The sequence below is a fragment of the Myxocyprinus asiaticus genome, chromosome 38 (genome assembly GCF_019703515.2).
Source record: "Myxocyprinus asiaticus isolate MX2 ecotype Aquarium Trade chromosome 38, UBuf_Myxa_2, whole genome shotgun sequence".
Lineage (NCBI taxonomy): Eukaryota > Metazoa > Chordata > Actinopteri > Cypriniformes > Catostomidae > Myxocyprinus > Myxocyprinus asiaticus.
In genome coordinates this window covers 25,792,783-25,809,921 of record NC_059381.1, presented here as the reverse complement: position 1 = coordinate 25,809,921, position 17,139 = coordinate 25,792,783, and the positions used below count along the sequence as shown (strand labels likewise).

At 37.0% G+C, this 17,139-nt stretch overlaps 1 long non-coding RNA gene across 1 annotated transcript; it reads left to right on the top strand.

Moving 5' to 3' along the window:
- The first annotated feature begins 2,494 nt into the window (after window positions 1–2,494).
- On the top strand, window positions 2,495–13,020 carry LOC127429411 (uncharacterized). The gene is made up of 5 exons (XR_007895275.1): window positions 2,495–2,642; window positions 10,052–10,144; window positions 10,272–10,349; window positions 11,768–11,824; window positions 12,013–13,020. It is a non-coding gene; the product is annotated as an uncharacterized LOC127429411 (long non-coding RNA).
- Window positions 13,021–17,139: the final 4,119 nt, after the last annotated feature.

Below are 17,139 nucleotides of genomic sequence, written 5' to 3'. Positions count from 1 at the left end.
TTCATCGAGGTTGTTGAAACCTAAACCACAAGTTCGAGGTTGACAAATGGTGTAAATCAGTGGTAAAAAAAGAATAGGTCTGTTCTTATAGGGTTTTGGACAGCAAAGACAAAAACAATGCTAAATGCAAGTAATTAAATGCGACTTAACATATAAGTAAGGGACAATCCATGGCTAGTTGTGCGTTAAATGATTTTAATGTGGAGGAAAAGAACCTCCTGATGCGAAGCGTGTGCATTAATCATTTAACGCACACATAGCCGTGGATTATCCCACTTATACCATGGTCACTTGCCAGCATTGATTAGTTATAGCTGTTATTGATTTTCAAAGCACAAATTTTGACATGCTGAATAAAAATAATGGTTAACTTTATGTAAAGGTCATTAAATTTAGAGTTCTGCCTGTTCTAAATCGGTCACAGAGGTAAAGTAGTGTGATAATATTACATTTATTTGAATGAATTAAATAAAAAGCTGTACGAATAATTGGAAAAATGGACGTGAGTTCTTTCAAAACTGTGATTTTAAATACTCAATCCAAAAATAATAATAGCCACATAATGTAGAAGAGTTGGCACTCCTCCTTATAGGTACACATGTTGAGCAGTACAGCAATAGTAGATGATTTTTTATCATATTACAATTTAAATCATCTTGCCTCCTCTTACTGGACGGTGAAAGACACATTTAAAAGGTCCTGGTTACCTTCTGTCCCCCTCATTGCAAGACAGCTTAATGTCAAACCATACTTTCCTTACAAGCGCTTTTGGAGAGTAATACGGGGGCTGATGAACACTGTTGTCTTTTCCGTGTTTCCTGTAACACTTCACATTTGATATAAAGACGGCACTGCATGACTTCATGATGTTGTTTTGTGATGTGACGTGTCATGTAATCCCAGTTATGAGACTATATTAGCGTCCAGAGGTTGTTTGAACAGGGGCATAAAACTCTCGCACACATGGTAAACAATGTGTCATTACAGAGGACAGCAGAGAAGGTGCATTCATATAGAATGGTGAATACAACTGACTGGAACTACCAGTGCATTAAACAGTTTTAACGCACACATTCCAGCCAGTCAGAATGGAGGATTCGAACCATGGTATAATAATGCGTAATAGAATGGCAAAACTAATAGGCTTTTTTCCTTTTAAAAGGAAGGAGAAAACGCTTCCTGTACTTTGATGATCTCCCATAAAATGGTCTACCCGTGAAATCGCCATGTTGCTTCCGAAAGTTCATGAACCCAGAAATCGACCCCATTTATCCAAACTATTGACAAGTGCCATCGCCCATCAGACATTTTTGCATCAATTCAAGCATGAACATACTTCTCACTAGTGCTACTGATAGCGCATTGTGCAAGAAACCTCAGAGACACGGGTTCTGGAAACCAGGAAAGTAATGTGGAAACCAGGAAGTAACTGCGTTCACATAAACAATAGTCAGTGTGATTCGGAGGTTGCATTTTGGCTCTAAAATTACATTTTTACTCCACTGATGGTTAGGCTTATGGTTGTGATTTGGTTGATAAAATATGCATTCCTGTTGACTGTATTACATCATTTACAACTACTCTCTTTTAGAACCCCTTTGTGGATATTTCCCCCAGCAGAATTTTTGTCCTTCTGTTACCAAATTCACATTGTGATCAGTTAGATCAATCTTTTGTCATTGATGTAAATGGCCTTGCATGCAATTCTACTTTCAGGTATTTGGGGACAAATTTATATTTTACTTAGTAGAAACTAACTAAATGAGGTAGACAGGTTGCATGACATGCCCTCATCCTCGAAAACCAAGAACAAGACAAAGCAAGATTAAATACAACCCAGACTACATTAAATACAGGTTATGGGTTTGTTTCTGTGTTGGGTTGCCACTTAATGTTCAACGCAAAATCTGGGTCATAAAGCAAAGCCAGTTCAAACCACATTGGTATTTCTGGAGATCTATAAAGTGGGTCATAATAACTTCAAAGTAGCTATTAAGTATTAAGCAGCTTGTGAGGACAATAATGGCAGGGCTGTAAGAAGCTCTATATATGCTATACAGTGTATTCTGTCTCGCTCAGCCTGGGCGTCTATTCCAAAGACATGTAATTGTCCTGAAGGTGAACAAAGAGAGAATGACAATAATGGAAGGAGGTAAAATAGGAGGGAGGGAGAAGTTAGTAAGGAGCTAATGCATGTTGTTTAGTCAGCAAAGAAAACACACACACACACACACACAGTCTTCCTCTTTCTTTTATGAACCTTGTCCTCATGAAACTCTTCATCAGAGGTTATTTGCTCTAAATCATTTTGGTTTCTGAATAGACACTGGCAAAAATGTAATTGGTCGGTTTTAGAATCCAACTTAATCAGGACTGCCTCAGAGGACCAGCCCCACAGTTACAGAAATAATAGAGAGAGAGAGAGAGAGAGAGAGAGAGAGAGAGAGAGAGAGAGAGAGAGAGAGAGAGAGGAATCTGGAAGGTGAGGATTCTGCCTTACATCACTGAGCATCTCTGAGGATACGGCTGTTACATTTCCAACTGGTTTGCAAAGGGCCATTTTCTGTTGTTTCAAGCAGTACCTATACAAGTGTGTGTCTCTCCTCAATGAGTATACACTGAAATAACAACACGTTTGCAAGGTAAGACCACTTTAACAAACTCCAATATACAATGGATCTAATATTTCATGTTTTATTTGTGTTCAATTGTTTAAACATAGTTTAGTATGTTTAATAAGCCATTTCCCTCATGGGGACCGCTGGCTGGTCCCCACAAGGTAGGTTTTCACAGGTTATACAATGTAGTATAAACATGGTTACACACACACACACACACACACACACACACACACTACTTTCTTTCCACGCAGGTAAACACTTAATGTTATTTAATATATAAAATGCTATTAAACCGTAGCTAATAAATGGATGTTTTTAAAACATTTTTCCAACATTACGTTGTGGTTGTGGGAATTTTAAAATGTCCAGTTTTCAATGCGAGTAGGCCTTTATTTAGGTTAACTTTGCTAAACAATTTGAAAACTTCCAAAAAACTTAATTTGCCAACCTCATAATCAGCTTTTACAATTTGGCATGGACTTTTTCAAAGGAACTTAATTTGAATTCAAGGTATACATTTTTATCAGTATGTTTGTTCCCTTGATGAACCCATTGGTGTTGCTAACACCATGCTGTCCAGTTGAGCAACAATAGTTACATATTGCTAATATTATACAACAAAACATGCTATATATTATATTAATTAAGCTTGGATGACAAACACACACATGTTGGTGCAGCTATCATTATGAGGACTCTCCATAGACATAATGATTTTTATACTGTACGAACTATAGATTCTATCCCCTAACCCTCACAAAAAACTTTCTGCATTTTTACATTTTCAATAAAACATAGTTTAGTATGTTTTGTAAGCAATTTAAATTATGAGGACACTAGAAATGTCCTCATAAACCACATTTATAGCATAATACACTTGTAATTACCAGTTTGTAACCTAAAAAAAAATTCCTTGTAAACCACCTTAACCCACCCCACACACACACACACATACTGTGTGTATATAATATCTGATATTATAACATATGACTGAAATTCTACTTACAAACTGAATTGACACAAAGTGAAAGGTTACTTTTTTTAAGCTTTTTAATGCTATGAATCTCTAAGAAATTTAATTTTTCTATAACGTGCGTCATATGATCATACGGTCAATTATATGTATGAATTAAGATGTCACTTGATATCTGCCTTCTTACCTGACAGATTGCACAATGACAACTACATTCTAAGATAACATTCAAGATAAAACTACTCTCATTAAATGAATGTCCTGTGGTCTATTAGATTTTGTTAGAGCGTTCAGGTTCCTTCCTGACCAAAACTATGATAAAAATCTCCTGTAATTTCCTCTTAAACATTTAAAAGTTTTCAAAGTTTTTGCACAACATGCTCAAACCAGATCGGAGATGAATCAACAGATTGTATTTGACATGGTTTACTGTATGCAACGTCATTGTCTTTCTTGACTCATCTGTGATAGCTTACTTGCCTTGCCTTTGAATTACTCATTAAATAAGATGCAAACTACAAGAAAAAGGGTAAAGTCAGATAATGCTAATTATTTAATTTAATCACAAAGGTTCAGGCAATATGAATGAGTCATGGTAATCATTTTCCATTACTTATATGAATAAACTCAGTAGCTTGTTTGTTTACACTGTAGCATTGGGCATTCTTAATGTTTTCTTGCACACTGTGCACAAGCATGAAGTTTCACTATTCTCTCTTATTAAAAGATGAAAAATCACATTTTGAGACAGAGATCCTTGTAATCTAAATCCACCCGGAGGGACACCGCCCATCAGTCTCATTCGTTCCTTCATCTGTCAGGCTCCTGGTACGGGCATGTTGCCATGGTAATACTGTCTGGTGATGCAGTCGGGAGAGATGTAGAGTCCTAATTTGCTTCAATCCTGGGTTGGATTTTTAATGGCTGCTTCCACATCACGCACTTGTTTGAAATGACTATTGGATGCTGATTATGGATGCTTTTTTTGTGGTCACTTAAGTGCAGGGTTGAAAATAGAGTGCATTTTTTTTCTATATGTTTTCTCACTCGATTTTCCACTTGCATTTCTTTTAGAAACCTTTCTTGCTCTCTCACCCTCTCTATCTATCTATCTATCTATCTATCTATCTATCTATCCATCCATCCATCCATCTCTCCCTCATAGTCTCTCTCCAGCAAATGCACACACCTTTCATATGCTAACCATCTGCCATCTGCTACTGTAGGTGCTGACATTTGCACCAAACTCATATTTAAGGTCAGACTTTCCTCAGTTTGTAGAGTGCTGCTTAAACAAGGAGAGCATTTGGAAGATCGCATAAACTCCATTTTCATGTTTCTAGATCATATTTCAAAAGAACTTAACCTCCCTTCCACTATTATGTAGAGTGTTGCATGGTCTATATCTAGTAGACTATCTAGTGCTTCTCAGCTGGTTTTGCTTCAGGACCCTGATTTTGCATTAGATATCAAGAGGTGGCCAAAGAACCAAACATTTTTTATTGTACAAAAGTAAACAAAAAGTCCTTAAAAATCAAACTGCATGAACTGCACAAAACCAACAATATACTAAATTATTTACATGACATACAGTAGGCTGAATAGGCAAGTTGACATTTTTGCAAATGCATAAAAACTGCAGAAGTGGGATTTACAATTCTGTACAGTACTTGATACTGTAGTTGGAATGTTTGGTTCCTAAATGCCTAAATGTTTTTAGCAGACAATAATTCACCACACAAAACACATTGTGGTCAACACAATGTTATTGTTATTGTTGTCTGAAATTAACCTGGATAAATTTGGCAACAGGAGGTTGAAAGTTGCTGATGATAAAATTGGTCTGTACTTACATAAATTCTAACCACTGCCCCCAAAGGCCAAAGTTGGAAGTGATGTTGACTAGTTTTGTAGGCAATAAGTCCACAGGGGCACAGCAAAAATGAGTTGCAATTTTATTGTAAATGAAGTAATAGTCAATAGTCAACATATTTTGTAAATTGTACTCTCTAACCCAAACCCCAAAACTAAACCTAACCCTAAGTGAAGTAAAAATGTAATTTTAAAGCGAAAATGCAACTTCCGAATCACACTCTCCATTGTTTAAACTATTGGAACCAGAACCCACATCTCGCAGATTGCTCACACAATGCACTATTCAGGAGCGTCGCAGGGAAATGTGAACATTTTTGAAATACAAAAATGTCTGAAGGGGGAAGGCGCTTGTCAGTAATTTGGTAGAAAAGGGTTGATTACAGGACATTTGGAAACAGAATGTCAATTTAACATGTGACCATGTTGTAGTTAATGTAGGTTGTAAAGTAGGTTGTTCATGGTTTTCGATGGAGAGAAAAATGTATAATTGTTATATTATGTTTTATAATGTTATAACATTGTAAAACATCATCATGTTCTAAAATGTCCAGTGCTTTGATGCGGTACTTTACCTATCCTTTATTAGCAATTTAAGAACTTTCAAAGGTGTTGATGACTGATATCAGTAGAAGGAAATACTAAAGACCCGATTCACACTTTTGAGCACACAAAATTACTTCGGACTTTGCAACGGATCAGAATATGATGTCATACGCGAGGGCTTTTGGTTTTTAATAAATAATAAATCACAAATAATAAATAATATTACATTCAAAATATTAGAATATACTGTCTACTTACTTTCCAGCAACAATAAAAACACATTGCTGTGAAATATGTGTCCTCTGAATTGAGCCAAGAGGTCATGAGCTCGCGTTTCCGGTCTCCTGCATTTGAAAGCATTTGAATGGGAGTGAATGGAGCGTGAAGTGGTGTGTGACTGCCACTCAAGCACAAAGCTCAAAGAAGCTGCTGTGAGGCAAAGTTTGTCAAAGCCTGAGAATATTAAAGAAAAGGCATTTTTGCAGTCAAGGTTCCAAACAGTCAACAATAATGGAAGTTCAAACTGGCTGAAACAGAATGAGCCCGGAGATTGGTTATTTGAAGCGGCGTGCACTCGGCTTTAGTTGCATTATGATGTGCATCTGGTCTAATACTTCATTGTGTGTGTGCGCGCATATTTGCATTGCTTTAACCCCTCTTTGTAAGTCCCGCCTTCTCGCACACCAATTGGTCGATTATAAGAGGCTTGCAGCAACTATTGGCCAAATCCCTGCCTATCAATCTCTCTGCGAACATGCAAAGCGCTGTTGTGTTCAGCATCAAACAGTTGCTTGACAGTAGCAGCAAATGACAGCAGAGTGGAAACAATGCCCAAACAAAAGTGCAAATTTACAGAAGATTTGCACAAAATTCCCATGCTTTCGTCCAGGTCGAGATCCGTGGAAGCAGAATGTATGGCAAAGCTGGCACTTATGTATCAGTTGCTAATAAATGTGCAAGTGATTTAGAAGCACACATTAGCTCTGCGAAGCATAAAGGGTCAGCAAAATGTGAATGTGCATCAGATAAATTAACGGACTACTTTTTGTGACCAGGTAAAATTGTTATCACTTTGCTTAATTTTCCATGGCCATTCAAAATAATAGTAATAGTAGATGAAGGTACACTCATGGCATCAAATATTTTATTTTAGTACACGGACATTCAAAAGAATGTTGGAATTTTTTATTTATTTATATATATTTATGTTATGCTAATAGAGTGTCTTTTTCACTGTATTAAAATTTGAAACATGGTTTTGAACCATATTATTCCACCCTACCCCCGGCGAAAAAAAAGGTGCCCTCTTTTTGGAAAACCAGAATATGGTCACCCTATTTCTACAAAAGCATTTTCAGATATGATGAGTGGAAAATGAAAAAAGACAAGTCAAAGGCTTATTTCCACTTCAAAATATTGGTGCTTTGGTAAAGTGGGCCCTTTGTGCTGAGATGATTCAGTGGAATACAGGTTGAAGGACGTGCAGTCTACTGTTCCAGAATGTTCTTGGACGTATAGCACAAATGGAAAGTTTAAAAATACTTTTATTATGAGAAAAGAAAGAGACCATGGAGCAACACTAAAGACATGAAACTACAGCTATGTAGGAAATCGGTTGTAATGGTAAGTTTAAACAATTAGCCACAGGAGGCAATGCGTTAAACATGATCACATGGTAAATCGACATGTTGTTTCCGGAAGTGAGCAACTTGTGAGAAACAGGTTCTGGACCTGTGGGAACCAGGAAGTAATTGTGTTTACATAACCAATGGTAAGCGCGTTTCGGAGGTTGTATTTTCGCTCTAAAATTTCATTTGTACTCCACTGAGGGTTCGGTTTAGAGTTGAGGTTTGGGTTAGAGGGTAGAGTTAATCAAATATGCATTCCTGTTGACTATATTACATAATTTAAACAAAAATACAAGTTTAGGTGCCACTCTGTGGACATTTGACTTAGAAACTTAAACTCACACGTGCCTCACTGACTTGTCATCTTCCCACAATGCAACCTGGTGCCATCACTTCCCCAGGTAAACGGTGCACACGTACACAGCCGTCCATATGATGTAAAAAAAAAAAACGGGACTCATTGGACCAGGTGACCTTCTTCCACTGCTCCAAGGTCCAGTTCCGGCGCTTGCGTGCCCATTGTAGGTGCTTTTGACAGTGGACAGGGGTCATCATGGGCACTCTGACCGGTCTGCGGCTACACAGCTCCATATACAGCAGGGTGCGATGCACTTTGTGTTGTGACACATTCCACCCGTAAACATCATTGAAAGTTTCGGTGATTTGTGCCACAGTAGACCTTATGTCAGTTCAGACCAGACGGGATAGCCTTCGTTGTCCTCCCACATTGATGTGCCTTGGGCACCCAACACCCTGTCGCCGGTTTGTTGTTTGTCCCTCCTTGGACCACTGTCGGTAGGTACTCACCACTGCTGACCAGGAGTACCCCACAAGCCTTGCCGTTTCAGAGATGCTCTGACCCAGTCGTCAGGCCATAACAATTTGGCTCTTGTCAAAGTCGCTCAGGTCTTTAATCCTACCCTTTTCTCCACATGTTGACTACAAGAATTATTTGCTTACCATCTAATCTATCCAGACCTTGACTTGTGGCCTTGCTAGGAGATGATCAACGTTATTCGCTTCACTTGTGAGTGGTCATAATGTTTTGGCTTATCTGTGTAATTCATAATCCTAAATGTAGGAGTTTGCAGTTGCCAAGCAACATAAAAACTGTCCACATTAATATAGAATGTGCATCCAATTGTTTGGCAGCAGTGCAATGCATAAAATCAGGAATATATGGCTCAGGAGCTTCAGTTAATGTTCACATCTACCATCAGAATGGGGAAAAAGTGTGATCTCAGTGATTTGGACTGTGGCATAATTGCTGGTGCCAGACAGGCTGATTTGAGTATTTTTGTAACTGCTGATCTCCTGGAAATTTCATGTACAACAGTCTCTAGAGTTTACTCAGAATGGTGGCAAAAACAAAAAACATCCAGTGAGCAACAGTTCTGCAGATGGAAATGCCTTGTTGATGAGAGAGGTTAACAGAGAATGGCCAGACTGGTTCGAGCTGACAGAAAGTCTACGGTAACTCAGATAACCACTCTGTACAATTGTAGTGAGCAGAAGAGCATCAGAATACACAACACATTGAACCTTGAAGCGGATGCGCTACTGCAGAAGACACCACGTTGGGCACTTTATTATGTTTATGTTTATGTTTATTTTATTTTAAAAAAGGGACAATGTACAATAATTAACATGAGAACTTATGCCCATCATGTAAATGCACCAGATTTAGCCATACAGGCTAATTTTCATCTGCAGTCCCTGGCAGGTTGATGGCATAGAAAACATACAACATATTAGGATCATAATGTTACTAATAAAGAGCTCAGTGAGTGTATATCTGACCACAGAATGCCTTGATTGACCAATCAGAGTCAAGTATTCGAGAGAGCTGTGTAATAACAGTAAATATTTTGACACTTTTCTGTAATAACACCCCATTCCCCTAAAAACCTAGAGGCATTTGAGTCGATAGGGATTTTAGTTTTGCCTAAATATTGCTTCATTTTAATGTTAAGAGAACTATCTGCCACTTTGCTGTTTTTGGGATATGTAAATTCTGCCTTGTGTTGACATGCAGTTTCCAGGGAGCCATATCATGCATTTGCAATGTGTCTTTCCTGCTTCACTTTTGCCTTGCAAATAGTGTCTTAATCTCATCTACGCCTACCTTTTTTCCCGCCAGGAGCAATTTAGAATCATTTTGTTCAGTGACAAATATTCTACAGACATGGCTGAAAATGTGGAGAAAATGAACCGGCATCTCTAACAAAGACCCTTGCTTTACTGAGCAGCCCATAATCTCTATGGGCCAATTATTGATACATTTTGACACAATAACTTCCTATCAAATAACTGAGAGACAGTCTGAAAAGAAATGCTTCTTTCTGCATTTTTATCATTGTTAGCTTTGATTAAAAAATTAATTATGTTGTTCTTCTCTGTTATATTTGCAGGGAACCTATAGTGTTGACTACATTGCCCAGGGAAACAGCTGATTTACCATCTTAAGGGATCAGAGCTAAGACATGGAGAGGACAGAGAATAAAGTGAGTGGAGAATGAGCCAATTGTTCAAAGAATCCCCCAATACAGTGAAAATAATCTTAATAAAAGGCATAGATATTTAAATGCTACATACAGCACCTTTATCTAACAGTATGTTTATTCCCTCAAGGAATCCACCATCTCTCCACAAAAACAGACAGTCAAAAATAGATCCAAGTCCACAGATGAGGTACAGCAAGCCAAAAAGGTAATGGACTCAGTTCAGATCCATTGTAATTGCCTGTAGTGAACAGCACAAACTGCATCCAATGAATAACACTTCAAATGGAACAACCCACAGACAGCTACTTTGACCCACACATTTCACACTTACACCTTTGAGATCTTAATGACATAACATCACTAGTGCTTCAAAGAGGGCGATGTTTCAATTGGTAAGAGCAGCAGGAGTCTTCGTGTCACTCGACATTTTCTACAGCTGTCCAGCACCATCTAGTGATGTGGTCAAATAATGTGTGTGTGTGTGTGTGTGTGTGTGTGTGTACTTTACTTGGTGACAAATTTGTCCCATATAGTGAGCTAAATTTGAAAACCCTTCCTTTGGGGACATTTTGAGACATCTTCATTTGGAAAAAATATATAAATTATATATTTTAAACAATATATATATATACAAATTATATTATAAAATTATATTTAGGTTTTGCAAATATATTTGGTCCCTGCCATGTAGGCAAAACCTGAAATCACCTATCAACAGACCCCATGAGGAAACCAGCTTAAAGGGATAGTTCACCCATTTACTCACCCTCATGCCATCCCAGATGTGTATGACTTTCTATCTTCTGCAGAACACAAATGAACGTTTAGAAGAATATATTAGCTTTTTAGGTCCATATAATGCAAATGTATGGTGACCAACATTTTGAAGCACCAAACAAATCACAGAAAGGCAGCATAAAAGAAATCCATAAGACTCCAGTGGTTTAATCCATGTCTTCTTAAGATAGCTAATCGATTTTGAGTAAGAACAGACTAAAATATAACTCCTTTTTCACTGTACATTTTGCCTTTAGGCATGATCATGATTGCAAGCTCAATTACATTTCCTAGTACTTGACGCATGCGCAGAGCACTAGATAGCACTGGGAAGTGTAATCAAGCAAGGAAGTGTAATTTGGTCCAAAACCGATTGGATCACTACAGAAGACATGGATTAAACCACTGAAATCTAATGGATTACTTTTATGCAGACTTTATGTGCTTTTTGGAGCTTCAATGTTTTGGTCACCATTCACTTGCATTGCATGGATCTAAAGAGCTGAGATATTCTTCTAAAATATTAATTTGTGTTTTGCAGCAGAAAGAAAGTCATACACACCTGGGATGGCATGAATGTGAGTAAATGAGAGAATTTCCATTTTTGGGTGAACTATTCCTTTATTAAACATACTAAATAATGTGTTAAATAAAATCAAAGGTTTCTATGAAGGTTAGGTTTAAATGTAGGGGTAAGCATTATGACATAGAAAATATCAATAGCTCAGTATAAAAACTATAGAAGCCAATGGAAGTCCCCACCATAGAAGACAAAATGTATGTGTTTGTTTGTGTTAAGAAATCCTCTTACTGATTCTGATGTCTCTTTTTGTCCTCCCGCCACAGGCCTTTCAAACACCACAGAAATCTCTCCCGGCTAAACCAGAGGCTGAAAAACTACAGGTAAACATGAAATGATTGATTATGGACTGCTTTTACAGCTACACTTTTAAACAATAGATCAAAGATTAGACCAAAGACGAGAGAGTGACACTTTTGCTGTCAGAGTCTCTTTATTATGTGATGCATGCTTTTGTTTGCTGTTTGATGTCTTTGATTATTTTGTGTCTAAAGATTTGTGTATTTTATAGGAGACCTCAGAACTGAGTGCCTCGTCGGAGGAGTTCAAATGATTGCTGGATTCTAACTTTTGGGGTTTTGAGATTTAGATCAACTGGAATTATGAGTAACAAGGGATTGTTCAGTGCGTCTGTGCATACCATTTTGACTTAGTTTTACTCAGTTTAGTTGGCACAGTCTCAAGTGATTTGAAGGAAAACCAACAATAATCATGTGTAGCTCATTTGATTTGTAGGAGTCTGATAATGTTTGTGAAATAAGTGCAGAACTGGATATCACAGTGAATTGAATCTATAGATGTTGTGAGCCAATGTCTAATTTAGAGTGACATGTTTCTTTGTGTTAGATGTTTGTGAATGGTATTGAGCCAAAACCCTTCTCCAGGCACCTTTGTGTCCCTAGTGCAACACACTCTCATGGAGAAATCATACAGATTTGTACAAGTTGGCTAAATCATATGAAATGGTAAGAGTTGGGTCATATGAAGAATTCATATGACTTTGCAACAGCCAATCAAGTAACATACTCTTTATACTTCAAATCATCCTTAAAGGCTCTACTCTATAGTTAGGTTTAGATATGGAGTTTGGGCATAAAATTAATTAGCATGTACACAATGTCTAACGTGGAACTTTCGCTTACTCCCACATTACACATCCAGGTATTTGCACATCTAGAATATGTATGAATTCACACAAAACTAACTTGTACAATTTCATACGATTTAGATAACTTGTAGCCAACTCATATGACTTGAAGGCCATTTTCTTTTTTCCTCTGTAATAATTTTTCCACTGTTTTTGAAATTAGTTAAGGAGTTAGGTAAGTTTCTTTGTATTTTGGTTTAATTTTATTTTCTTGATTAGGGAATTCATATTCTTCTTGGGAATTACATGGTCTATTGTTTGTTATTTTGGCCATACTCAACTCTGAAATGGTTTACTATCTCTGAAGTTAAGACCAACGGCTTTGAGTGTCACGTTTATGTTGCCCCTAGACGGGACATAACATAATTAATAGACAGATACAAATAAACAAACAGTTAAATAGTGATGTTGGTGATTAATCTCTGAATCATTCACATTTCCACAATTAAATCGCAGTCAGCATGTCTATTCTAAGCACCAAATGTTACTGGCTTTGTATTTCCAAATGTATCCAATGCCAACAATGGCAGTGTTCCTTCTTGACTGGTAACAGACAGATGCCGAGAGTTCACATCATGAGCTTTCACTTCGAAACTATTTTAGCTTATTTTTAACTCAAAATTACTGCCGCTTGGATCATAAGAACTTTTTCTCCATTGTCATTTCACCACAGTCTGCTCACTGCATGGGAACTGATTAATTTTAAAGGCCAGATTCCCACAGATTCAGCCCCAGAGCAAAATGCAGGGTACCAAGGCTAATTTGAGTTTCAGAAAATAATGTGCTCACAGTGACACTTTATTAGGAAATGAATCAACTCTGTCAACCTATAATGTCCTTGTTATTGAGTGCACATGTTTGCCAACTGGCCAAGTTGCCACCAGGCACAAATATATGAAAAGCTATTTTTATTAAATTCACACTGTTGAAAGTTATTTAAAAAAAAAAAAAAAACAATAAAAAAACATCTGGAGAGGATAAATGAGAATTATAATGATGTATTAGGTACATAAAGGTTTTGCAAAAGCTTTAGAGCATTATAAGCATTAAAGTATTATAAGAATTTTCTGTCAGGTCAGTGAGAGAGTTTGTAAACAAGATAAATTGTGTGCGTGCATACATGCTCTACATGTGTTTATTTCTTAATTTGATGCTTCTTTGAATTGCACAAGCAAGTTGATGGGGAAGAAATCATCGGGATGACAAGCAACAAGGTCCATGTGAGATCATCTAATTGCTGGGGCTGTCATTAAAATCAGAATCTGAAATTCTTGAAAAAAGAAATGTTGGCCTAAATAGTCTGGAATAATCTTTTATTATTGTTTCTTTAAAAAAAAAATTAGCAATGAAACAATTTTGTTTTATAATGCGATTAATATTTGAAAAACTTTTTAGGTGAGTCAGGTGTTGTAACCAACATGCAGGTAGCCATTCTGTTGACATATGGGGAAAAAAATGACTCTTTTAGACCCTCATGACTGTGTGTGAAGTTAATTCAGTTTTTTATGTAATACAATTTATGTATTTTTTTTGCAGAAAATGCTATATCTTTGTGACAAGTGGCAAGAAAAAGTATGTGAACCCTTTGGATTTACCTGCATACAGTCATGTGAAAATATAAGTGCACCCAATGGAAATTGTTGGCTTTTTTTTTTTTTTTTTTTTTTTTTACATATTTGTACAAGTAAACATTTGATCCTCTTTGAAACAGTGCTTATTAATAAAGTTGATATACTTGAACAAAACCACAAGGAAAATTGGCATTTTCAGTAATTTATTCAGCAGAAATATCAATAGATCTGATATTCTTCTGTGGAAGCTAGTATTGCCCCCTTTAGCAGAAATAACTTCTTGTAGGCATTTTGCACAATTGTCCACCAGTCTCTGACACTGGCTTGCTGAAATGTTTGACCACTCTTCCTTGCAAAATTCTTTCAGTTGCAAGACGTTTGAGGGTTTTCTTGCATGTACTGCCCGTTTCAAATCCTCCCACAGCATTTCAGTGGGATTCAAATCTGGGCTTTGACTAGGCCATTCCATAACCCGCCATTTCTTCTTTTTGAGCCATTCCTAGGTGGATTTGCTAATGTGTTTAAGATCATTATCATGTTGAAAGGTCCACTTTCGGTTCAACTTCAACTTTCGGACAGATGGCCTCACATTATCTTCAAGCACTCTTTGATATGATGCAGAATTCATAGTTGAATCAATGACTGCAAGCTGTCAAGTACTTGAGGCAGTGAAGCAACCCCAAACATTTCCACCACCGTGCTTCACAGTTGGTATGAGGTTCTTCTCCTGAAAAGCTGTCTTTGGTCTGCGCCAAACATTTGTATTGTTACTGTGGCCAAACCACTCTATCTTTGATTCGTCTGTCCAGAGCACATTATTCCAAAAGGCCCGGACTTTGCCTATGTGTTCATTGGCAAACTGTATTCTTGCTCTAATGTTCTTTTTAGACAGCAAAGGCTTTTTCCGGGCACGCCTCCCATGCACGTCAAATTTGTGCAATCTCTTCTGATTGTAGATGCATGCAGCTTGACACCAACAGTTGCAAAAGTTACCTGCAGATCCTGTGATGAAATTTTGGGGTTCTTGGAGACTTCTTTTTTTATCAAACGGTCTGCTCTTGGGCTGAATTTGTTGGGACGGCCAGTCCTGGACAAATTGGCAGTCATTTGATATCTATGCCACTTGTAGATGATTTTCCTTACAGTGGAATTATTTATTTCAAATAATTTGGAGATCTTTTTAAATCCCTTGCCAGACTCATAGTCATTCACAACCTTTTTTATGAAGGCCTCACAGAACTCTTTAGATCTTGGAATGATGACACCACACACCTCAATAGCAAAGAGAACACCAGACACTAGATATGAGAGGTTTAATTAAGACAGGTTCCACCTGCACTCCCTAAGGAGGTTCTAATCATTGGCACCCAATCTTAAAAACACCTGATTCTAATTTTATGGATTTGAAGGTGTGATAAATGTAGGGGTGTACTTACTTTTTCCACAGAAGAATATCACATCTATTAATATTTTTGTTGAATAAATTATTGAAAAAGTAAATTTTCCTTGTGGTTTTGTTCAAGTATACCAACTTTATTAATTGGCACTCTTTCAAAGAGGATCAAATGTTTGTTTGTCCAAATATGTCAAAAAAGCCAGCAATTTCCATGGGGTGTACTTATTTTTTCACATAACTGTACACTACCGGGGAAAAGTTTTGAAACACTTACTCATTCTTTATTATAGTTTTTTTTTTCTTCACATTTTAGAATAATAGTAAAGTCATCAAAACTATGGAATAACATAAATGGAACTATGGGAATTATATTGTGACTAAACAAAATCCAAAATAAATCAAAACTGTGTTATATTTTAGCATCTTCATAGTCACCCTTTGCCTAGAATTTGCAGACATGTACTCTTGACATTTTCTCAACCAACTTCTTGAGGTATCACCCTGGGATGCTTTTTAAACAGTATTGAAGGAGTTCCCATCTATGTTGGGCACTTATTGGCTGCTTTTCTTTATTATTTGGTCCAAGTCATCAATTTCAAAAACTTTTTTTTTAAATTACATTTTAGTTTTATAATGAAATAAATTAATATGGTGGCACAATTATATTTTTGTCTACAAAACTAATTTAAACATTTAAGCATATGCCTTCAGATCAAAAGATTTTTAAGATCATGAGAAACATTTCAGTCAAGTGTTTCAAAACTTTTGACCGGTAGTGTATATGTATACATTTGTCTTAAAATCGGGTTTGATTTTCATCTAAGTTACAATAATGAATAAACACAATCTGTCTTAACTAGTAACACACAAAATACTGTATTATTCTTGTACATATTGAATCCATCATTCAAACATTCACACTGTAGGTAGGCTAATGACGTCAACAAAAGCTAATTAGTGTCAGGAGTTGGCAAACCTGGAATACTATTAATGAAATGAGATTGGAGGTGTGAGTTAGAGCTACTATGACTTATAAAAAACACCAAAAAAAATTGAGTTTTCTATTCACAAGAAGCATTTGCTGACGTGGACCATGCCTCACAAAAAAGAAATCTCAGAAGACCTATGATCAAGAATTGTTGCTTTGCATAAAGCTGGAAAGGGTTACAAAGTTATCTCGAAGAGCTTAGATATTCACCTGTACACAGTTAGACAAATTGCCTATAAATGGAGACGATTTAGTACTGTGGCTACTCTCCCTAGAAGTGGCCGTCCAGCCAATATGACTCAAAGGGCACACCACAGAGTGCTCAATGAGGTAAAAAAAGAACCCCAGAGCGACAGCTAAAGACTTGAAGGAATCATTGGAACTGGTTAACATCTCTGTTCATAAATCTACTATACAGAAAACATTAGACTAATAGGCATTGTGTCCATAGCAGGACACCACGAAGGAAGCCACTGCTTTCCCACAAAAGCATTTCTGCATGCCTGAAGTTCACTAAAGACCACCTTGACACTCCA